This window comes from Sphaeramia orbicularis, chromosome 8 (genome assembly GCF_902148855.1).
Source record: "Sphaeramia orbicularis chromosome 8, fSphaOr1.1, whole genome shotgun sequence".
In the NCBI taxonomy this organism is placed as follows: domain Eukaryota; kingdom Metazoa; phylum Chordata; class Actinopteri; order Kurtiformes; family Apogonidae; genus Sphaeramia; species Sphaeramia orbicularis.
In genome coordinates this window covers 5,224,625-5,249,986 of record NC_043964.1, presented here as the reverse complement: position 1 = coordinate 5,249,986, position 25,362 = coordinate 5,224,625, and the positions used below count along the sequence as shown (strand labels likewise).

The 25,362-nt window shown below is 40.3% G+C and overlaps 1 protein-coding gene and 1 pseudogene across 1 annotated transcript in view; both read left to right on the top strand.

Annotated features, from left to right (window-relative positions):
- LOC115424670 (neurexophilin-1-like) overlaps window positions 1-25,362 on the top strand; it is a 122,610-nt gene that overhangs the window by 39,936 nt on the left and 57,312 nt on the right. The window lies entirely within an intron of this gene.
- LOC115423541 (neurexophilin-1-like) lies at window positions 802-11,854 on the top strand (annotated as a pseudogene).

Below are 25,362 nucleotides of genomic sequence, written 5' to 3'. Positions count from 1 at the left end.
TAGAAGTGGATCCTAGTGCATATGGATGACGCTAACAGCGAATATTAGTCTGTGTGAAAGTCAAACCAATGAGATCTGATGTAAAAAACATGAACCTGTTTGGACCTTGACACACATGAAAACATGAATCTATCATGTTGTGACGCCTTGTTTCTGCAGAAGAGCCGAACAGACGGCATCTTTTTCCCATTTTAGAGCAGGTTTAACCCTCAAAGACCAAAAAATCCACCTTTAACCAGAACCATCTACTGATCTAAACTGTTTAATACCTGTTGACCCACTAATCCTGTCAATACATGGAAATAATTGGTGTAAAATACAGTTCTTCATCTTCTCATGGTCATCAGATATGACCCATTTGGACGTTCAGAGGCTCTGTAGTTACCATGGAAACACCATCATCTTCTACAACATTGATTCACCAGTAAAACTCATGGAGTTGGATCAATGACAGTGGATGGACACACTGGGTTTATGTATATTAATAAATAAAAATAAACAAAAATTACTGAAAAAAAAAAAAATACAAAAAAATAAATAATATGGGAAAAAATGAGCAAAAATGTGCTAGAATAAAGTAAAAATGATCAAATTAGCAACACAATGAACAAAAACAGCTAAAGTAATGAATAAAATGAACAAAAAGGAATAAAAAAAATCCACAAAATAATAAGTAAAATGTACAAAATCAACCAAAAGCTGAACAAAATTGAAGAAAAAATAATAAAAGAGGCAAGAAAATGTAGAAAAACGAACAAAATAAACAAAAACGTCTAAAATATTAAATAAAATTAATAAAAAATGCGCAAGGTAAGTGATCCATTTGGACATTCAGAGGCTCCATAGTTACCATGGAAACACCATCATCTTCTACAACATTGATTCACCAGTAAAACCCATGGAGTTGGATCAGTGACAGTGGATGGACACACTGGGTTTATGTGGATTACAATTTTAAATGAAATTTTAAATTGTAAATGAATCCGACCAGTAGTTTCAGAGATGTTTGAAGAAACTGTTAACAAATACGACAACGAAGATGCCGACTTAGACTACCTGAAAAAAAAAACAGCCAAATGTGGCCCAAATCTGATTTTGTTGTCCATATGTGACCTGTATCCGATCTGTTAAAGATATGTGGCCCTAAATCCGACGCGGACCACTTTCATATGCGGTCCTAAATCTGACCCGGACCACTTTCATATGCGGTCCTAAATCTGATCCGGACCACTTTCAATATGCGGTCCTAAATCTGACGCAGACCACTTTCATATGTGGTCCTAAATCTGACCCGGACCACTTTCATATGCGGTCCTAAATCTGACCCGGACCACTTTCATATGCGGTCCTAAATCTGACCCGGACCACTTTCATATGCGGTCCTAAATCTGACCCGGACCACTTTCAATATGCGGTCCTAAATCTGACGCGGACCACTTTCATATGTGGTCCTAAATCTGATACATATCTGATATTTTCCAATGCGACTTCAGTCTGAACGGCCAGGTCGCATTTATCCGACCTTTATGTAACTGAAATGCGACAAACGTTACAATTGTAAATCCCAGGAGTGTTACTTCCGTCCCTGTCCCTGGTCTGTCTGTGGTAGACATACCTGGTCTGTCTTACGTTGTGGAGACCTGGTCCATCTGTGGTGGACATCCCTGGGCTGTCATACACATCCCTGGTCTGTCATACGTAGTGGGGACCTGGCCCAGTCCTGGTCCCCGTGCTGTCTAATGGTGCTCATGTGCTTGTGTCACCAGAGGAACAGGGTTAAACCGGTGTCGCTGTCACCTGAACAGGCTGATTATTGCCTGTGGAGCTGGCAGACTACCTCCCCCCCCCGGCTCCCTGCTGGGAGCGGGGCCCGGGGCCTGTGCTCACTGAGGCTGAATGACTCACAATTACCACGGCGACGGAGCCTGCAGCCACCTCCCATCCCATCCTCTCCAGACGTTTCACTGACTCACTTAGCACACATGACAAATGACAAAAGCTCCGCCAACCTCCGCCCCCTCGCCAAAGCCCGAATGCCCACACTTTAAAACAGAACTGAGCGCTTTACGGAGACAAACTGGTGAAAGTCTCCCACGTACTCTGAAAACAGATCATTTTTAAATTCAGAATAAAACACTTAAACTTCTTATATAAATTCATTACACATCCAGACTGGATTATCTGATTTCATTTAATCACTCCCTCAATTTTATTAACGTCAGCTGATGCTAAACATAAAAAATATGTATATAAAACTAACTAATATTTAACCACATGACACAATAGTTACGTCTTTTACGATAAAACAGCTTTTAGAAAATTAAAGACAAACTGATGGTTGAAGGACATGTTTATAAAAAACTCTTAAACAAAATGTGTGACTGAGATTAGACTAGATTAGATTAGATTAGATTAGATTAGACTAGATTAGATCTAGGCTATATTAGGACATATAAGTAAAACTGACTTGTTTTTGACAATAGTATGTTTGGATGTAACCTCTCTGTCATCACCAATATTCATTTAATTACATTTTACATTTATTACGTTTATATTTCAGACTTCGTTGTGAGTTTCAGAATCACGTGGTCGGTGGAGTTGGACTCAGTGGAAACACCAAACTTTAATTAATGTTTGAAAAATCTACAGGTTCATTTTCTTTCCTCAAAGGCCAGAATAGAATCAGAACCAGGACACTTTATTAATCCCATGGGGAAACTATTGTGTGTTACAGTTTAATAAAAAGTGGTAGTAAAGAAATGAGCTATACAATAAAAAGAAATAAAGAGAAGTATTGACTAGGAATATAAGAAATATTCTATATTTGGAGCTTTAGATGTACATACACATGTATATATATACCAAATATACACATTAAAACACTCTATTAACAGCAATTGATATGTACTAGATAATATAGTATGATTATGATAATTACACAAATATACATAAATAAGTGTGTAATTATATATATGAGGTTATATGGTGAATGTAGGAGAGGTGGATGTAGAAAATGCAGGATTTGGATTGGTTTTCAGTAGATTCCCTTTGGTTTGTGTTTGGAAAAGACGGTGTTTTTGTGTAAAATATGAATAAATACACTGTGAGTCACTGTTTATCACATCTTCATAAACTTCTTTATTAAACCAAACCCTGGCATCGACCGGCGTCAGCGCTTCAAATTAAAACAAATTAAAACGGTTTCATAATGTTGTTGTTGTCGGAGCAGCAGATATTGTTAATGAAGTCGGCTGTGAAATATGAGATACGTCAAGAAACGGGGAGTTCGGGATTAATGTTGTCTGACATTTAACCCATAAAAACCCAAATATAGACCATGGAACTAAACAATCTACTGATTTAAACAGTTTTAATACCTGTTGATCCACTAATCCTATCAATACATGTGAATAATTGGTGTAAAATACAGTTCTTCATCTTTTCATGGTCATCAGATATGACCCATTTGGACGTTCAGAGGCTCCATAGTTACCATGGAAACACCGTCATCTTCTACATCATTGATTCACCAGTAAAACCCATGGGGTTGGATCAATGACAGTGGACAGTGTGGAAAAAAATAAGCAAAGAAGATTACTAAAATGAAATAAAAAAAGATCAATTAAGTGACAAAATGAACAAAGACAGACAAAAAAATGAATAAAATGAACAAAAATTAATAATAAATCAACAAAATAATAAGTAACATGAACAACATAAGGCACAAACTGAAGTAATTTGAAGAAAATTTTTTAAAAGAATAACAAAAATGAACAAAACAAGTGAAATAAGTAAAATGAATAAAAATGAACAAGAAAATGTGTAAAATAATAAATAACATGGAGAAAATAAGCAAGAACAGCCAAAGTAATGAATAAAATGAACAAAATTAATTTAAAAATTTGCAAAATAAAAACAAAAGAAAGCAAAAAGAACAAAATATACCACAACTTGGATGAAATTGAAAATAAAATAATAAACCCATGGAGTTGGATCAATGACAGTGGTTGGAGACACTTTCATTTCACTAAAAAGTCCCTTTTTCTTTAGTGTTCTCTGTTTTTAATACAATAATCCTCAACTTTATTCTGAGCTTTAATGAACGTCTACATGATCTGTGAATTAAATAAAGGAAAATACATGATTTACACTGAAAAAATGCAAAATACAGAAAATAATATGATAATAAAGAAAAATTCATTGAGAAACTGACACTAAAAGTAGCGCTGGGTCTTAATGGGTTAAAACAACATCAGTAAATAAAATAATGCAGATTATAGTAAAATACAACAATAAATACATACTGACTTATGACAACTACAACTTATGACAACTACTGACAACTGACTTATTTGATAGACAGAGTTGTGTTTTAACCCAATGACCAGGAAGAATTGAACAAATACAACATTATTTTGTCTCATCAGAGGAAAATAAAATAAAAAACCTCCTCTTTAATGTTTGACAGTGATCATTATAACAGACATAAAACGTGCGACGCATCATCAAAGACTGACTTTTCGGTCTTGATTTTAAACATAAAAGCCGGTGAGTGGATTAAATCCCCAAAGCAGACCACGTTAGCGCACGACTGTCATCAAAACAAAGTCACAGCTCGTACATTAAAACTGGAAAAAACACCGACAAACGCATTCATCTGCCAGTTCCGGGAAAACAACGGTGGAGTCTGGAGTCGGGGGTGATTGTTTCCGACACTGTTTCCAACTTGCTTACGTGGCATAAGTCAGAGTTGTAAGCGTGCTGATAGTTAAATCTTACACCTCATAGACTCCTCTAGTTAAATGCAGAGCGGCAGGAAAGTTGTATCCGTTTGCAATTTTTTCCAGAATGGTGTTTGAGAAGTAACGCTTGTTAGATTTAATGATGAAAAATGGCTTATGTGCTGTTGGAGAACGCACGACCTCAGTGACCTTAGCAACGAGTCAGGGTTGGACTTATGCAAATTAACCCATGAAGACCCACAACGACTTTAGTGTCCACTCCCAAAGGAATTTTTTCTTTTAATTTAACCTTTTCTTAACCCTTAGGGGCCTGAGCCTATTTTGTCCGTTTTTGAGCACTTCTGATTTTGCCTTTATATACTACATATAGAAATGTTTACTATACCCATGTTTGGTATCTTTTTTTTCACCACAACTTCATCTATCTCATCTGCCTATTTTTTTTTTTTTTTTTTTTTTACTTTAACCTACTATATCAACACAAAAGGACAAAAAATATAAAATCTGATTTGAAAAAAAAAATGTCATGTGATTGAGTCATGGGGCTGTGGCCATGGACCCCTAAGGGCAGTGTTTTTCAACCTCTGGGTCAGGACCCCACGTGGGGTCACCTGGAATTCAAATGGGGTCACCTGAAATTTCTAGTAATTGATGAAAAAAAACAAAAAAAAAATGTACTAATAAAATAACAAATAAACTAATAAAATGTATTGATAGAATTAGTGGATCAACAGTTATTAAACAGTTTCAATCAGTAGAGGGTTTGAGTCAGTGGTGGTTTTTTGTTTCTTTATCGGTTAAATATAGAGGGTCTGCATGTGACGTCAGCGCTAGTGGAAGTCACCGCGGTTCCGCCCACTGAGTGTCAGAAAGAGGCAGATGAGTGACAGCGTTGGCTTCAATCCTGTCTAAACTGAAGAACAATATTTGATAAAAAATGGGGCAGAGCTGTGGTGCGACTGATTGTAAGAACAGGTTCTTAAAGCAGTGGGAGCTATCGTTTTACAGACACCGAAAGACAAAGAAAACAGAAGTAGACGGATCCACAAACCCAGGAAACCAAACCTAGATCTGTGGATCCTGTTTGGTGTCAGCTAACATTCATTTCTGCTGAATTTTTGGGTCCAATCAGACCTGAAATGACCTGTTGTTTTGGCTAACGTTCCTTCTTAGTGCAGCTCTTGGTTTCATGATCAGATCTTTCACAGTTTTTGTCTTCATTTTGTGATTGTGAACCTTGTGCTCCTACATGATTAGTAAACTAACTGAAACTGAGGCTAACCTAGTTTTACAAATACAGGGAACTGGAGAATAAAGCTACGACGGAGTATTAGGGCCACAGAAGAAAAGAAAAACACTTATCACTATGAGTGTGAAGTCATAAAATATCGATATAAAACCTGTAATTTTGTGAGAATAAAGCCATAGTTATAAAAAAAAACTCATAATTTTACAAAACTGTCATTGGTTTATGAGATTAAAGTCGTCATATTCCGACAATAAAACCATAATATTAGCAGAATAATGTGCAGAATAGCAGAATAATGTGTTAATTTAAAAACAGGTGGTCTAAATCTGCTAATTTCCCAGAATGCAGTGGTGCCCTGCTGGTCCACAGCAGTAGTATCTGTGTTGGATAAAGTTCTGGATCTGAACTAGACTCAGTAAATCTGCTCAGTCCCAGTAGATCATGCATATATTCACTGGGGTCAGTTTACGCTCGACTGGAAATGACCTTTGGATCAGCTGGTTCTGGGCCCTAGTTTTGGACCCTTTGGATCAGCTGGTTCTGGGCCCTAGTTTTGGACCCTTTGGATCAGCTGGTTCTGGGCCCTAGTTTTGGACCCTGGTGCATACCCTCTATAAAAAATAAAAACACAAACCCCTCAGTTTGTCTTATTTCTAATCCCACCTTCTTGTTCGTCTGATGGTGGTCGGACTCGTTCTCAGTATGTGTTCTCTCACCACACTCATCATTACAGCTCCAGATACTGTTTTACCTCATTTTGTTTTGTTTTTTTTTTCTCTCCATATGAAACTCGTTTGAACATTCATCTTCGACACAGCGGATCTGACACCTCCAGCGGTGCCAGACACTTAAGTCTGGTGTTCAACAATAGCCTGACGTTCACTTCATGTGTCTGGAGACGCGCTAATGAAGACGATGCAACTGGGGAGGGTACGGAAAACGCAACCAAGCATCCGAAACAAACAGGTTTATGGTTAAAACTGAGTGAGACTCACTGTAGACCAGGGCTGGATTTGAGGGGCCACATCCCCCCAATATGGTCTCAGTTGGACTGGGTCAGTCAAATATCTATGAAGGCTGCACCGATCCAGTATTAGGATCGGGTATCGGCCCTGATATCAACATTTTAGCCGGATCAGAGATCTGGAAAAGGAACTGATCCGAAAGACCAATACTTCCTTTTTAAATTTTTGCGACACGGGCTACATCATATATGCCGAACGTAATTCTAAAAGTAACGCGACAAACTTGTACGTAGATGATGTGATGGGTTATATAGCTGTACCACCCCCCAGCTCACGCATTGAGGTGAGGGGGGGTATTTATACTATGCTATGCAGTTTTTGTACAAATCCCATCCAGACCGCTATGTCCGAGACCGAGACCAAAGAGAGTCGAGACCAAGACAAGACCGAGACCAAAGAGAGTCGGGACCAAGACAAGACCGAGACCAAAGAGAGACCACAGGGAAATGTGAGAAAAGGAAGAATTCCATTTAAAAAAGACAAATATCACTGCTTTAAGGTCTTAAATGCAGATTTGTAAATTCAAGACTTTTAAGACCACATGCGAACCCTGGTAATTTTCTTAGCGCATACCAAACTCATGACTAATGGACACATTTGGAGAACCTGTAGACATACTGGTTTGAATCTTCTCAGATGTGTTTTTGTTTTCTGATGACGAACACACCGTTCCCTGTGGTTCCTGTTGAAGGACTGGCCTCTGTTTGATTTGTCATCTTCAAAGAGTACCCCCCCCCAGGTTACCACTTAAGAGCCCCCGTGGCGTCCTGCTAAAACACCCTTTGGGGGGATCTTGTATAACATGTCACTGTTGATTTCTATGAAACAGCTGCACGCTTTTTCTCCAGGTTCCACATTCAGCCCAATTCAATCTAAACTGGATCGGACCAGTGAAATAATAACACAATAACCTATAAATAATGTCAACTACAAGCTTTTCTCTATTCCACAGGTGTCAAACATGCGTCCCGGGGGCCAAATCTGGCCTGCCAAAGGATCCAATCTGGCCCGTGGGATGAATTTGTGAAATGTAAAACTTACTCTTTAGATTTTAGCAATCAATAATGTCAAAATCATTTTAATTCAGGCTCCACAGACAGACACATACAGTCCAATTAGATTTGAAGTGGGTCAGAACCAGTAAAACATTATCATAATAACCGATAAATAATGACAACTCCAAATTTTCTCTTTGTGTTTTTGGTGTAAAAAAGTTAAATTACATGAAAATGTTTACATTACCAAACTATACTTTTACAAAAAAAAAAAAAAAAAAAGTGAATAACCTGAACAAATATGAACAAACAGGAATGTCTTAAAAAAAGTAAATGCAATTGTACCAATATTATACCTGTTACTAAATGTTTTGGCGATTGTAATGCACATGTGATAAACTGATCAAGTGAGGCAGAATATTGTTAAAATTGCACTTGTTTTTCTTAAGACAATTCAAGTTGTTCATGCTATTCAGATTTTTATGGAAACTTTGTAGATGTAAACCTGATTATAATATAAAATTACATTTTTCATTGTTATTATTTTACTGGTCTGGCCCACTGGAGATCAAACTGGACTGAATGTGGAACTGAACTAAAGTGAGTCTGACAACCCTGCTCTATTAAATAACATTAAATTATGGAAATACTGTTTTGGTCCACGTATGTTTGACACCTGTGCTCTAAAGTCTGGAATGTGGAACCTGAACTAAAATGACAGCTCTGGACTAAACCAATGAGGGTCAAATCAATAGGTGATATTGATAATGGAACCTCTAATGGATTCCTGATTGTACTGATGTGATTCAGTGGACGGACCCTGTTAGAGGCTGAAGGATCTGAGTGTTGGCGTAGCGTAGCGGCTGATGGTAACCATAGGAGACGGCGTCCGGCCTCCAGCGCCGCTGTGGGACTGAGGCCAGATTAAAGGGAACAGGGGGTGGGGGGAGTCCTCTAAACCACCAGACCACAACCTCATCAGTGGGAATCCTCCCCTCACAACGCACTTGAAATGCGATCCGCGTTGTTATGAAAGGAAATACATGTTTTTAGGCAGACAGAAAATCAATAGCGCTGACTGACTGCAGTGCAAGAGAACAAATGTGAGCGAGCTTGAAAAACCTGCATAAAATGGAATAAAAATGAGTCAGACTTAATAATCCTGACTAAGCCTGTATAAGGAAGAGCCGGCAGTGAAGACAGTAGATGGATCAGAGCACAGACAGGGAGGCATGCATTATGCATCAATGTAAAACCTCTACGGGTGGAACACACACACACACACACACACACACACACACACACACACACACACACAAATGAACCCCGCCTTTCACATTTGCATCACTTATTGTTCGCATTTACCACAACTCCAAATCCACAAACAAAGTAGAATACAATACAGTATAATAAATAGAATAGAATAGAATAGAATAGAATAGAATAGAATAGAACAGTCTTTATTGCCATTGTGTGACTCCAGTCAGTGAAACAATATGAATAAAACACCAAAACATCAGAAAATAAGAATAAAGTGAATATAAAATTTTACATAAGAATAAAGTAGAATAAAAAAATACACAAAAAATATGAATAGACACAAATTTACTGTAATAACAGTATGTGACAGTATATATATATATATATATATATATATATATACACACACACACACACACACACACACACACACACACATAAATAATATGAACAGTCTGCATATGTGTGTAACAGTATGTGTGCACTCATTTCCACTCCACTGTCAGTTCCAAAGGACATAATTCGTGACATTTCCGACTCATATTAGACAGAAGTTACCTGTTAATAGATCATTAGCGTTCAATAATTACCCGCTGCTTTACTCTCCATTCACACACTTGACAAAGCCAGTGCTGAGCGCAGCAGTCGGACCTTATCTCCTCACTCTCCTTCGCCTCCTCTCAGTTGATGTTAACATCTGACAGCTTTGTGTGTGTGCCGATACAGAGTTTTTTTTCTTTAATTAAAACACTGGAAGTCTTAATTGGACATTACACTTTATTCTTCTGCCCCCCTCCCTCCCTCCCTCCCTCCCTCCCTCTTCTACTCGCCCACTTCCCTTTTCTCAAACACTTTGATCCTCCAACCAAATCTTTCCAGGCAATAATAGTTTCCCCTGTACTCGGAGCTTAAGAAGCAAAAAGCTCACTTTAAAACAGAAAACGCTGCTTAGTCTACTTTCCATATAAGTTCGTCCATTTAAGATTTCACGTAACAGTAGTTCCTTCTCGGTAAAACGATCTTTCCGGTGACCTTTTCTGTCTGGGTTTCATTAAAACTGGAATTGTTTGAGTGGGATACATTAAGACGGCACTTTGAACGAAGCTTCGGCTGAGTGTTTATTAACTTTCACCGTGAATCGTTCTCATCTCAATGCAAAAAAAAAAGGCACCCAGACGTTTTATAAGTGCATAAAACAACCTCCACCTCCTCCGTCGACCGCCCCGGGAACACCTCCAGAAAGCATTTCTTAATGACAGAGCTTTATTGTTTTATGGGATTACAGCCATCGAAGAAAATTGTCCACCTTCACAAATATTGATTAAACTGCCCAAGTCCGAGGGAGTAACACACCTGATGCGAATTCGTTTTTTTTTTGTGTGGATTTTCTGTTGGAATCTGTTCTTTGATCCCCCTGGCTTTTCTAGTAGCTCGAAGGAGGCATATGAGCCCATTACTAGTGAGCTTAGGGAATTACATGGGCTCTGTGAAAACTAGACATAAAGGAGTATTTTTTCTTTCCCCCTCAAAGCCGAGGTAACAAAGAATGTAATAATAGCAATACCTGCAAAATTTCAACCATTTATTTATATATATAACATTGATAGAATGTCACAGTTACTACCACTAGAGGTATGAACGGTAAATTAAGTATCGATTAAACCTTTAATTTGTTTTCTGTCCACGTTTCTTTCTACCTCGCTAATAACTGCCTACTCTCTTTCTCTATTTTCTCACCTCCCTCCTTCGTCTTCGATCCCCACCCCCCTCCTCCTCCTCCTCCTCCTACTTGTCTTGCCAGGTGGCCTTGGGTCAAGAAGAAGACTCGTCCAGCCCCAAGAGTTCTTCAGACACTCCTCCTCTTCCAAGACGGTGGGCCTCCTGAGCGGGCAGACTCCCCTCTCGCCTCTGAGTCGCTGGATGCTCCACAGTAAAAGCCGAGCCGCCAACGCCACCATCCCTGGAACTGCCCTACCGCTCCCCGGTCCCCTTCGCCAAGCAGGAGTTTTCTAAACAGGAGTTCTGGGAGATGTTGGGCAGCGACCTTCTGAAGCCCGACGCCTCGAGCTCTAGGGTCAAACGCCGGCCCATCGTCAAAAACCGGCAAGTTCAAGAAGATGTTCGGCTGGGGAGACTTCTACTCCAACATCAAGACGGTGCGGCTTAACCTGCTGATCACCGGCAAGATCGTGGACCACGGTAATGGCACGTTCAGCGTCTACTTCCGCCACAACTCCACAGGCCAGGGCAACATCTCGGTCAGCCTGGTGCCTCCCGTCAAAGCGGTGGAGTTCGACCTGGAGCGCCAGAGCGTAGTCTACCCCAAGGACTCCAAGATCTTCAACTGCCGCGTGGACTATGAGAAGGTGGATCGCAGCAAGCGCACCTCGCTGTGCAACTACGACCCGTCCAAGACCTGCTTCCAGGAGCAGATCCAGAGCCACGTGTCTTGGATTTGCTCCAAGCCTTTCAAAGTCATCTGTATCTACATTTCTTTCTACAGTACGGACTACCCGCCTGGTCCAGAAGGTTTGCCCGGACTATAACTACCATAACGAGATGCCCTACCTGCCTTCGGGCTAGAAGACTTATAAGGGGGAGGAGAGGTGGGAAGGGGGAGAGGAGAAAAAAAAGGGAGGGGGGGTGAGTCGAAGTGACTGAAACATGTGAGGAGGAATCTTCCTTGATGCCAATGAGGCCGGGAGACCAAAACCCTCTCTGTAGCCTGACTGTAAGATGTAAAAACATATATGCAAAACAGAAAATACAGTATGCAGATAATGAGGCATTGGATCCTTACTGCAGCATTCATTAACTGGACTGGTAGTGAAAAATCAAACGCCACCGACACGCACATTCTTACCTCAATCCAGTTTCTAAATGCCAACTTTTCTTTGCCAGCTATTCCTCTCTTCCATTGAGTCATTTGTGAACATCTGAATGTCCTTTTTAATCTCCCTTTACGATATAGCTCTTTTGCAAAGTCACAAAGCGGTGTTTTCAGCAAAAAGCACACGTTTAACTCCTGTGATACCATTCACCGGAGAGTTCTAAACAAACTCAGACTTTACCACAAAACACACACAGCGTCGGAACAATTCCAGAAGGACGGCGAACACCTGAATGTAAAGTGTAACAAACAAAACCACCATCAAGGTCTTCTTTCAAAGTGCATCTTCTCCCAGAATCGTATTAAAACCCCGTCTTAATTATTTTTCCAAATCCTCACGTGAGCGTCCATTGTTGATTTTTTTTAAGGTCCGCCGAATCTAATATCCAAGCAGTTATATCACCTCGCTTTCAAAGAAAAACACAGAAACGAGGAAAGAGAGAGAGAGAGAGAGAGAGAGAGAGAGAAATATAATAAAATTTGCAAGAAAAAGCAATTGCTTGACAAAGATTTAGGGCCGGGGCTTAAGACAAGTTCAGTGCGAGGGAAATAACTAGATTGTGCACAGAGATAGAGCCGGCCCCTCCACACTTAAGAGAAAGAGAGAGAGAGATTCAGTGAGCTCTTTTAATTAAAGTGGAGATGGAGACGTAGCGTATGCAGCTCCTTCTATTGTCCCCTCTGTATGAAAAAGATTACATTTTGTTGCCGTCAGGATTCCTGATTTCACGCCTTGATAACTTTGACTGCACGAGCGAGGTTGCTCTCTCCCGACAAATACTGTATTCGCTAAAAGTCGGGCCGTTATCTTGAATAAATGAAAATATTATCATAATAATTACATATAATTTAATCTCCTTTAGAACTAATTAAGGTTTCAACGAAAGGGGCGAAATGTATTCCTAAAAATCAAGTCGGCGGGTAAAGAGGATAAGAGGGACGTCAGTGGAAGATGGTTGCGTTTTTTGGCGTGGAGCCGGCGGTCGTCGCTCGGCCCAGAGTTAACCGCTCTCATTAAGATAAATGGCCGCTGGCTGGCCCATCTCATGTTACTCTCGCAAACAATATCAGCGGAAAGCGGCACACAATGGAGCTATGAATTAGCCAGTCTGACATTTTGTGTGCTGAGAGCTTAGTGCTTTAGTGGCTTCTCGGGTCATTAACGATAAACCAGGGGTGTCAAACATGAGGCCTGTGGGCCAAAACCGGCCCAAAAAGTCCAATCCAGTCTGTGGGGTGAGTTCATGAAAAGCAAAGATTAGGGTATCAGAATGGTTTTAGTTACAGTCCAGGTGACCTTTAACCCCTGGGACACGATTCCAGGTAAAGGTTCTGCTGTGAGTATGTGTTTGTGTTCCTTTACTTCAGCGGTTTCATTTTACTGTGTGTTTTAGGGTCAAAACAGGTGGAAGAACAAAAAAACAAAGAGAGGAACTGAAGTTTGACAGGTTTGGACTAAAAAAGGCACAGATTTAGGATGTTGAACATCAGCTGTGAACTGGAACACACTCAACAACAACAAGGATTTGAATTTGGGCCCAGTAGTTTATGTTTTGGCTTTTTTTTATTTTTTTCTAATCAGTCCAGCTGCTTTTTGACACCAGGTTGAACTCCATAAAGTGAACAAAAACAGCCAAAGAGATCAATAAAATGAGCAAAAATGAATAATAACCGACAAAATAATAAAAAACATGAGCAAAATAAGCCATAAACTGAACAAAATTGAAGAAAAATAAATAAATAAATAAAAAACGAAATGTAGAAGAATAAACAAAATAAGCAACTGAATGAACAAAATGAATAAAATATTTACAAAATAATAATAAATAACGTGGGAAAAAATTGACTGAGAAAAAAAAAATAAATGAAGAGAACAAGCTACAAGGATTTGAATTTGGTCCCAGTAGTTTTAGTTTTGGGCTTTTTTTTTTTATCAGTCCAGCTGCTTTTTGACACCTGGTTGTACTCCAAAAAGCTGTTACAAAATGAACAAAAACAGCTAAAGTTATCAATAAAATGAACAAAAATGAATAATAAACCAACAGAATAATAAGAAACATGAACAAAATAAGCCGCAAACTCAACAAAATTGAATTGAATTGGTACAATTCCACTGACTTCTCTTAAGACATTTCATGTTCATATTGGTTCAGTTTTTCCACCTTTTTTTAATGAAAGGATGGTTTGTAACATTTTCATGTCATTTGATTCTTTTTTACACTGAAACAAAGAAAAATTTGGAGTTTGGAGCTGACTGTTGGGAAAAGATATTACTTTATATTTTATAAGTACTGACATAAAAATTGTTTGGTAATTCATTCTTTAAAATTTAAATGAAATTAATATATTTATACTAATATCTAAGAACTGAAGTTAGCAAATGTGTTCTGTTTTTGACTTCATTTCCCATCATGCAGTGTGGTACTTCCCGTCAACTGTAATCGCCATAGCAATGCAATTGTAAGGATATTGTATTAGAAATTGACTAATATCTCCTAAAATATCGGTCCCATCACCTTGCCGTTTTTGCTAGTCTGTTCCTTAACCGTAAATGCGTCGTTTCAGTTTTTAACTACATTTCCCATCATGCAAGGCTGCTTCCTGTCCCTCCCCCTGGCAACTGCTTAGCAACGCCAATGAAATCCATCCCTCCTGACTTTAAAAAAGAAAATTTCATAGTTCAAAGATATTTAATGTGGAGGTGGGACAATTCCTCAACTATAGGAACCGAATTGTGCTGTTAAAAGCCTCTGCATTTACCAGAACCCGCACACACAACACTCAGACCTTCCAGTCCACTGGTTCTGATCCACTTGAGATCATATTGGTCTGAATGTGGAACCTGAACTAACATGATTCTAACATCCTTGATCATTAATATCTTCAGTGTAAGTTTCGCGTTCCACAAATTCAGCCCAGGGCCTGGTTTGGACTGCTTTGGGGGGCCGGTTTTGGCCCGTGGGCCGTATGTTTGACACCTGTGCATTAATGCATCGCCTTGGCTGCAGCTTGGGAGAGCAGGAGGGAATACACAGTCACGGCGGCTAAAGATAGAAACAAAGACGTGTAAATCTGCACATCAAAGCTGCGAGTTTTGAATGTACTCTTAAGGGGGCGGAGGGGTGGAGGTGGGGGGGTTTCCTCTGCGGGTGAAACCAAATCGACTTCTTGCGGCACCCGAGCAAATGGCGGCGACGGGGGCCGACAGCTACACCTCCCACCGCCGGTAAAAAGCCTGCTCATCTGGCACAGACAAACCTCCATCTCCTCTCGTTTTGTTGCCGTTCGACTCAAGAAGGTATTTCACTTATGAAATTACTGGGCTGCCTCCCATATCTGCACGCCTCATCTCTTATTGTAAGTCAAGAATCCTCACAGGCGGGGAATTTTCGAAAAGAGACGACCATCAATCAGAGCGCCAACTATTAGAAGGAATGTAGAGGCTGTGTTTGGGTTTTATGCAGCAACATTTTCTTACATGAGTGTGTTTAGGCGGAATACAAACTAAAACATTCTCATTTTAAAGTCTACCTGTACTGGCATTAATTATGCGTTGTGTTTTAATTAAAAGCAACAGAGAAGCAAATTCAGTAAAAATTATGGGGTAGGGCAAGGCAAGGCAAGTTTATTTGTATAGCACGTTTCAGCAAGAAGGCAATTCAAGGTGCTTCACACAGGACATTGAAATACAACGACAAAGGAAAAACAAACACATTTAAAATATTATAAAAGAAACATGTAAAAGGTGATTAAAAACAGCAAGTAAGAAAACAACACAGAAAACCCAAAAATAAACAAGAAAAGCACTTGGAGAATGCAGACCTCCGCCAAGACAGATCTGTTCAGTTTGAACGGCCAGGTCGCATTTATCCTTTATGTCATTGAAATGCGACAAACATCACAATTCTTCGTCCCAGGACTGTTACTTCTGTAAACACAGTGTGTGTCTATGTGGTCTGGTATCCCATCAGGACCTCTTTAAGTCCATGTGGGTCACTTCAGGACCTCTTTAGTGCATGTGGGTCACTTCAGGGTCACATTCAACATGTTAACATGTTAACATGACAAATTCATGGGGCTCAGTGGATACAGGTTAGAAGTTGTAAAAATTGCGTGTAAGCTCCGGAGTTAAAGAGAGGCTTAGAAGCCAGGAGTCGGACGTCCAAAGTTAATTTTAGTTTCGGTTTCACATCAGTTGTGGTTGTTACCCCAGTCCCCCCCCCCCCCCCCCACGACATATTTACAGATAATTTATTTTCTGAAGGGTCCACATCGTTTACCTTCCATGGGGTCCATAATTGGTAGCAGCGCCCCAGTGTCCGACTAATGGAACAGTGACTTCGTACTTGCACGTACTTGACAACGGCCTATAACATAAGTAATCTGATGAAACCGCTAGTATTATAGGTGATCTATGGAAATGCTAGCAAAGAAAAAATTCACTCCAGGTACCCTTTAATCCAGGTCCACTCTAACATGCCTGAAACGAGTATCACAAGAAAACTGGGCTGGATAACACCCACGAACACAGGAACTATCATAAATTGCTTAAATAACAGCTTGCCTCCTGTGAATGTAGCGAGTACAAGCATGATAAAATGAGCACAACAGCTGCTAGCAGAGACAACAAGGACAGAGACGCTTGTACTTGAGCTTCTGTGTTGAATTAACAGCTGGTAGTCAACGCTGATGTCTTGTTTTGTTCTGTAAAAGGGTCATGTGATAGGGGTGGAATGAGTCAGGGAAGGACACGAAGAGGCTGACGAGAGCGAAACGGGTGGATGTTAGGCAGAAACATAGCCAAGTGTGGATAAAGCAGTAATTTTCGGTTAAGAGAGGAAATAGGAGAAGGTGCACCAAACACTCTGAACCATCCAAATCTGCTGTTTCCGGAGAATGAATCCCACTTGATCATGAATTCAAACACTACATAAGGGCAACTCAGGTTCCACATTCAGTTCAATTTAATTCCAAATGGGCCGGGTCAGTTAAATAATAACATAATAACCTAAAAATAATGACAACTCCAAACTTTTCTCTTTGTTTTAGTGCAAAAAAAAATAACATTAAATCATAAAAATACTCACATTTAAAGACCACCCAAACAAGAAAGTGCAATAAACCTGAAAAAGTTAAATTTCTTTGGAGAAATAAGTGCAATTTTAACAATATTCTGCCTCAACTTATCTTTTTTATACATGTACATTACACATCAGATCTACAAAGACACAAATTATTTAATAACAGGCAGAATATTGGTAAAATTACACTGAATTTTCTTTAGACATTTCAGGTTCATATTTATTTTTATTCATACATAGTTTGTTATTGGACATATTTTCATAATGTAATGTTTGTTTTTTCCACATTAAACCACAACAATATTTTGGAGTCATTATTTATGGGTTTTTATGCAGTTTTTGTTTATTTTGAATTTGCATTAAAACTAAACAATAAGAGGATTATGTAAATGAAGGTCCAACCTTTGAAAAGGAGTGGGATGAAGTTTGACTTAAAATCTCCTGCCCCCCTTAACTTGAGATCATATTGGTCTGAGTGTGGAACCTGAACTAAAACCAGTTCTACACTCTTGACTGTTAATATCTTCGGGCCAGATCGGACCCTTTGGTGGTCCGGTTTTGGTCCACGGACCGCATGTTTGACACCCCGGTTCTCGACCATATTTCGAGAAGCTTCTTCTTGTCTCGGTCAAATATTTCACCAAAAGAAAAGCAAAAAACATAGGAGAGCAGGTGCGAATTCTAAAAAATCAATAGACACTAATATTAAAAAAAGGAACAAATCGTGGATAGAAATAAAAAAATAAGAGGACATTCGTTCCCACAAGAGGCTCCCTGTGTGTAGAAGTAATCAGATTCTGATTTCAAAGCATACATGCAGCATCCCAGTGGGACATGCAGATCAATGGAAGGCAGGCAGCAAATCAAACTAAACGCCCAACACTTGTCTGGAAGTCCTTTATCAGTCGACTTGGGCCAGATATAAAGCTCCACCTGTGTAAAATGCATATGAACCAGCGTGAACGATCACTGCTTCCTCATCCTCCACGTTCGTCTCGTCTGTTTCTCCTCCGTAGTGTGTCGCGCTCAAAGATGCGTCTCTAAGATCCGACGCTTTGTAGAGAATCAGAAACGTCGGCTCCGCTCTTTCTTTTGTCATTTCACCGCTCAGCTCTCACTCTCAGAGGCTCAGCTCTGCTCACGGTAGAACTTTGTTTCTTTGGGCAGCGTGGTGGACATGGGGTTCTAGAGCAGGGGTGGGCTAATCCTGGTCCTCGAGGGCCAGTATCCTGATTGTTTTAGATGTATCCTTCTTCCAACACACCTGGTTCACATGATAAGCCTATCGTCAAGCTCTGCAGAAGCCTGATAATGACCTTCAGGTGTGCTGGAAGAGGGAAACATCTGAAACATGCAGGATACCGGCCCCCGAGGACCAGGATTGCCCACCCCTGTTCTAGAGGAAGCCCTCATCCAACCAGTAGAAGACCAACTGTGGCTGGTGTCAGACCAAAGCTTCAGTCTGCCCAGGCCTGAAGAAGGTGATGGAGGGGAAACTAGTTTGAGAACATCTGTTCCTTCTGAGAGAATCTTGGAAAACAGATCAGATACTCACAGATAGAAAGAATCAGTCCATCCAAGCTGACAGATGATTACTGTTAGTGCCAACCTACACTGAGGACATTCATACGGTTTAGCTACTGAGTTTGGTTCTGGTTCTGTTCTTAGAAGTTTGATGAACATATATATATTTATAAAAAGAATATACAGAAAGTAAGAATGCTTCTGTGGCAGAACAAATGCACCAAATGAGGCAGTTATAAGGCTTCTCATAAAAACACTGAAGGCAAAAGAGTTTATCAAACCATAAACCTTTCATATTTGACAATTTAGGTTTAAGAATGAGGCTACAAATGATACTAAATTAAGAGCCGCTTGGGAGCTGAAAGATCCGGCTCCTCTTTGGAAGTTGTAACAAAAAATTCAACTCTTCTTTGGGAGTTGTACCAAAAGAGTTGACTCTTCTTTTGGCGTTGTACCAAAGGAGTCGGCTTTTGGGAGTTGCACCTTTAAAGTCAGCTCTTCTTCAAGAGCTGTACCAAGAGTCAGCTCTTCTTTTGGGAGTTCTTCCAAAAGAGTCAGCTCTTCTTTTGGGAGTTCTTCCAAAAGAGTCAGCTCTTCTTTGTAAGTTGTACCTAAAGAGTCAGCTCTTCTTTTGGGAGTTCTTCCAAAAGAGTCAGCTCTTCTTTGTAAGTTGTACCTAAAGAGTTGACTCTTCTTTGGGAGTTGTTCCAAAAGATCTGGCTCTTCTTTGGGAGTTGTGCCAAAAGAGCCAGCTCTTTTTTTGAGAGTTGTACCTAAAGAGTCGACTCTTCTTTAGGAGCTGTACCACATGAGCCGAACTACCCATCACTACTCCATAGATCTGCACGTTCCACAGCCCATACGTCCCACCGTCTTCACGCCGTTGGCCTTTCCCTGTGTGCGACCCGGCCTTTGTACCCTCCACATCTTCCTTTACCCTGACATTGAACCCTGCTGTGGGTAGTTCCTCACTGCTGCCCTCACCGAGCTGAGCTGAGCTGATCGGGCTAATCTCTTTGAGCCAAGTGAACATCAGCAGTGAGAACTCCCCTTTTCTATCCATTCCTGTCTTTCTATATCCATCTCCCATCAAACAAATGTGTGCACACAGTCTTAAGAAGTGCTGCTTTAGGTACTTTCCTCTCCTGTTCAAAGCATCTTACATAAGCCCCTGGATTGTCAGGACATGAAATCTCCACGAGAGCATGCCAACGCAACAGTGAGCCCGACACAGTTACAGCCCAGTAACCTCAATACCCCCCCCACACACACACACAAACTCCCTCCCCATCCAACCTCCTGCAGGGCGTCCAGAGACAAGCTGGAAACTCACACATGTTGGAATCAAAAGCTGAATGCCGTGAACCCACAACTTTGTACTGATGTAGAAAAAAAACAAGGACACACATCGGGCTACCTGCCGGGAAGAAACCCTGACTCTACTCCTCACCGATCCTCCAAGATTTACAGCAATACTCTCACCGAGACCCCACCCTCTCTCCGCCTCTAAACAACGGCTGCTGGTTTTTAGAGACAGTCAAGTCATGTCGCTTACGGGATGGACGGTGTTGTTACGGCAGCAGCCTTAGCGTTGACCCATGCGGTGCCAACAGACATGTGGATATACTCAGCCTTAGAGACTGCAAGACAACACTGACCGACCTGTTTTTCGGCAGAGAATAGTGACGAAACCCGACTGTCAAAACTTAAGTATACATATATATATAAAAGCTAAGAGTCCTCAGATCTGAATAAAGTTGTATTTAAATGTGGGTCATGCAGTGGAGGTCGTCTGTTTTATCCTTTTTTTTGTTCCTCATGGTTTTGGGTTTTTTGTTTTTTTTTTTCTCTCTGTCATGTGGCTGATATACTGTATGGATGATATGATGGCATTTACTGTGGTTTTCAAAATCTGCTAAAAATCAATAAAGTACACAAGAGTACTTCAATTGCTTCAGTTGTAGAGGAAGCCCGTTTCAGTATGTAGTCGTGTTTCATGTGTAGGAAGAGTGTGTCAACGATGCTGAAGTCTCAATTTTCTCATATTTGCATACCCATACTATGTGCCAACGGCAAAGAAAAGATGTGACAAAAATTTCTGCTGAGGGCTTTTTGCAGATATATACATGCACCGAGAGAAAAAAGGAGGAAGAAAAAGAGCGGAGAGGAAAATGGGGTTGAGAGAGAGAGGAAGGAAATGTTTCAACTAGAATGATGCATGAACACAACTCCATCCTCTAATTAGCCTCCACTTTCTCCCCCCTCCTCTTTCGCTCGGATTCTTTGTTGTGCATCTTCGCACTCCCCCTTCATTTTTAGATGTAATTGACATTAAATTCACTCCACTTCTTAATTAAATCCCAGACAACTGTTAACGAGGGGACGGTTCAAACATTCAGCCCACAACATCCCTTTAAACAAGATCGATTAAGGCATGGCTGGCGGCGAAGCCAGGCCCCCCCCCCCCCTTCACGCCCCATTGTTCCCATAAAAGCGGCGTCTGCCTCAGGATAACCTTGCTGAAGATGATGAAAGGGAAGCAAATAAGTCAACAGGCAGACAGAAGAATAGAAATCTAATTTGGAAGAAAAGCAGGACTTCAGGTTAATATGAAATCTGTGACGGCGGCGTTCTGGGTGGAACATGCGCACGGAGACACAGTGGGTGGAGACTGCAGGCAACAATCACTGATAATGGACATAAGGGTTTTACAACAAGTACAGCAGCTTTTTGTTGTCCGGGGAGGGAAAAACAATTCAAAGAGCAAGAGCGTCTCGGAGAGGAAGAGGGCATTTCGGCATGAGTAATGGGAAGCTGGCCGGCAGTCAACTGAGAAAATAACTAGTCATGGCATGAGGAGGCGGGAGAAGGCGTGAAAATCATAAAATGATAAATAGACTTTCAGAAAAATAACCTTGAGGGATGAAAACATGTGTCTGAGAAACAAGACGAAATACAGACAGATGACAAATTAAAGGAAAAACCAAAAAAAAAAAAAAAAAAAAAAAAAAAAAGGGTCAAATGTCCCTGTAACTCAGCGGCATCAAGAATCAATCCCCAGTTGAATGTGTGAGGTTGTCAGGTTTGGTCTGTATGTTCCAGTCCTGTGGTCTGGATGCAGATCAATGTAATAGTAGAAGTGGGCGGGACTTTCACTGGAGGAGAACTCAACTCATCCAATCAAAGTTCATATCTGACTTCTATCAGTGATCAATAGGAACTAGACTGATATCTGGAACCATTTACATCTTCTAAACCATCAAAATATGGACCATTAGAAGGAAAAACAATTTTTTTTAAACTTCAGAAATTCATCAAAACTGTAAATTTCACAAAAAATGTGAACAAACTTCGTAAACATTGTTCCAAGGCAGCTATATAAAAAATTTGAAATGAATGCAAACCAATAGTTTTGGAGAAGAACATTGAAATCTAGACATTGGTGACCATGAGTTTGATCCTTCAAAGTCACTCAAGGTCAAAGGTCATGAACCCAAATGAAAGTCTACATATGACTTTGATCAGTGATCAACAGTAATTATATTATATTGATAACTCTAGTCATTTCCATGTTGTAAACCATCAAAATATGGACCATTATCAGTAAAGACAAGTTTTTAAACTGCCAAAATTTGTCAAAAATAAAAAAAATTCTTAAACAATTGTAGATATTGTTCCAAGGAAGTTACTTTTTTTTTTTTTTAATTAATCCAACCAGTAGTTTTGGAGAAGATTTTTGAAATGTAGACATTGTTGACCTTGAGTTTCACCCTTCAAGGTCACTCAAAGTCAAAGGTCATGGACCCAAATGAAAGTCCATATATGACTTCTATCAGTGATCAACAGGAACTATACAGTTATCTGGAACCATTTACATGTTATAAACCATTAAAATATGAACCATTAGAAGGAAAGGCTAATTTTAAATATTTCAAAAATTCATCAAAACTTTAAAAATCCAAATTTCTGACAACTGTGAACACACTTTGCAGAAATTGTCAAAAGGAAGCTGCATAAAAATCTGAAAATGAATCTGACCAGTAGTTTCTTGCGAGAAGATGTTTGAAGAAACTGCTAACGAAGATGCCGCCGACTACAGCACCTTCACAGTATCTTCTGGTCTATGGGGTCGGTGAAATCAAACCAGGGTCACAGTCAGGTGTTTTAACCACACACCTGGAGGACAACTGCAGCGCTCCCTGACATTGACTCCACCATCTATGAACTCCACCTGAGGCATAAACACCATCTAACGACAGATAATCCTTCAGTTCGAGGTTTTCATGGTGTAAGTGTGAACCTGTGTTGAACATGTGGGTCCAGTATCTGCCGGGGGGGGCGGGGGGGGGATCAGTGGGGTTCGGACCTAGTGACTGTGAAGGACAAGGCCACAATTCAACGCCCGACAGGTGCAAAGCTGCTCACACCAGCAGGTAAATACACCAAAATAATCAGGGTTGTCATTTACACAAGCACTGGGATTCCATGGTGCATTCAGGTGCACCTCATAAACTCTGACATTACCACTTGTATAAAAGTGTCTCCATTCCACAGTTACAAACGTCCTGTCAGTTTGGTTTTTACATTAACTCTAAAGCCTTATTCAGATGGGATTAGTCTGACATAGGTACGTGGGGTAAACTAATAATAACCCAGACTGAACTCATGAAATTGCGTTGTATATGACGCAAGTTTATTGCATTTGGCGTGCTATACGTACGCATTTTCATGCTTTTGCGTGTTATTTAAGTAAGTAAGTAAAGTTTATTTATAAAGGGCTTTTCACAAATAAAAATCAAAGTGCTGTACATAAAACAGGTGCAACAAAACAACATTAGAATAATTTCATAACATAAATAAAAAGGATAAATCCATCAACCAAAAGCTTTCCGAAAATAAAAACGTCTTGAATTGCTTTTTAAAAGAGTCCACGGAGTTGACCACACGGAGGGACAGGGGCGGGTCATTCCAGAGTCTGGGGGGGGGGGGGGGGCTCCACCCTGAAAGGACAGGCCTACCCGGGTTTTAAAATGAGTCTCTGGGACTTTCAGGAGGTTCTGGCCTGAAGACCTAAGGGTGCGCCCTGAGGAGGAGGGGGCAACAAGTCAGCAACATAATGGGGGGGTCTGACCACGCTATTTGATAATGCGGCTTTGTGCTAGCCACTAATCACGCTAATCGCTAACACTAATCGCTAATCCCGCTAACACTAATCGCTAGTCCCGCTAGCTGCTAATCATGCTATTTTACGCGGCGTAAATATACACACTGAAAGCTTATAATGCGTAGAGATAACGCACCAATTAAAAGTGATGAGTTATCTGTACGCAATTCATGAAATTAAATGGCATGTCAATACATTAGCCACTAATCGTGCTAATCGCTAACCCTAACCACGAATGGTGCCAGCTGCTAATCGCGGTAGTTGCTAACCCTAACCTCTAATCCCGCTAGCCACTAATCATGCTATTTTACACGGCGTAAATATACACACTGAAAGCTTATAATGCGTACAGATAGCACGCCAATTAAAAGTGCCGAGTTATCTGTACGCAATTCATGTCAAATGGCGTGTCAATGCACTAGCCGCTAATTGCACTAATAGCTAACCACTAACCTAAACCACTAATCATGCTAGCCGCTAATCATGGTAATCGCTAACCCTAACTGCTAATCCTACCAGCCGCTAATCATGCTATTTTACATGGCGTAAATATACACGTCAAAAGCTTATAATGCGTACCGATAACACACCGATTAAAAGTGTCGAGTTATCTGTACGCAATTCATGATATCACGTTGAACAGCCGGACATTTTAGTCCCGTCCAAATGAGCTATGTAGGTAATCATTACTGTACAATGTCAATAAAAATTAACGCAACTTTTATCTCTGTAAAAGTGTCCAGGAAAATGACCCCCAGGTAAAACTAATAAACCAGTAGTTCATATGTGTGTAGATATTCCGTCATATCCTGTTAGAAGTGGTTTTTCGCAGATTGAGGCTGAAGAAGCACGTTTTCCAGTCGGACAAGTGCGTGTGAAACCTTGTCGACTGTTGGAATTGGACGACAAACCCGATTCAGAAGCAAAAGAAGGTTGAAAGCACTGGTTCGAGGCACGGGACTTCTGATTGGTTTAGATAAGATAAGCTACGTAGCGAGGCTATGTGGATAATAAAATAAATGTGAGTAGCTAAATCATCCGGTTGTAAAATGATATCAATATTAAACAGAAGAAGCATCATAGGAACATGACGACAGGAGGGGGACGGCGGTGCGTGAATGGATTAGCCCCTCCCACTTCTGGTAGTTTAACTGCTATTTCTTAATCCCATGCGAATTGTCCATTAATATTACCGACGTCCTGTGGTAAACTGACAGAAGCCCACGTGTCCATGTCCAACTAATCCAGTCTGAACAGCCCTTTAGACTTACATAAACTATTCAAACAGTCCGATTTGTCATTAATAGGACGATTCTTGTTTTTGTACAAGTCTAATGAAAGCTATTGAACAATTAATGCACAAAAAATCTAAATAAGACGATTCATTCTGGCTCATTTAGATTTTTAAATGATATCGTGTGGATTTATGGGG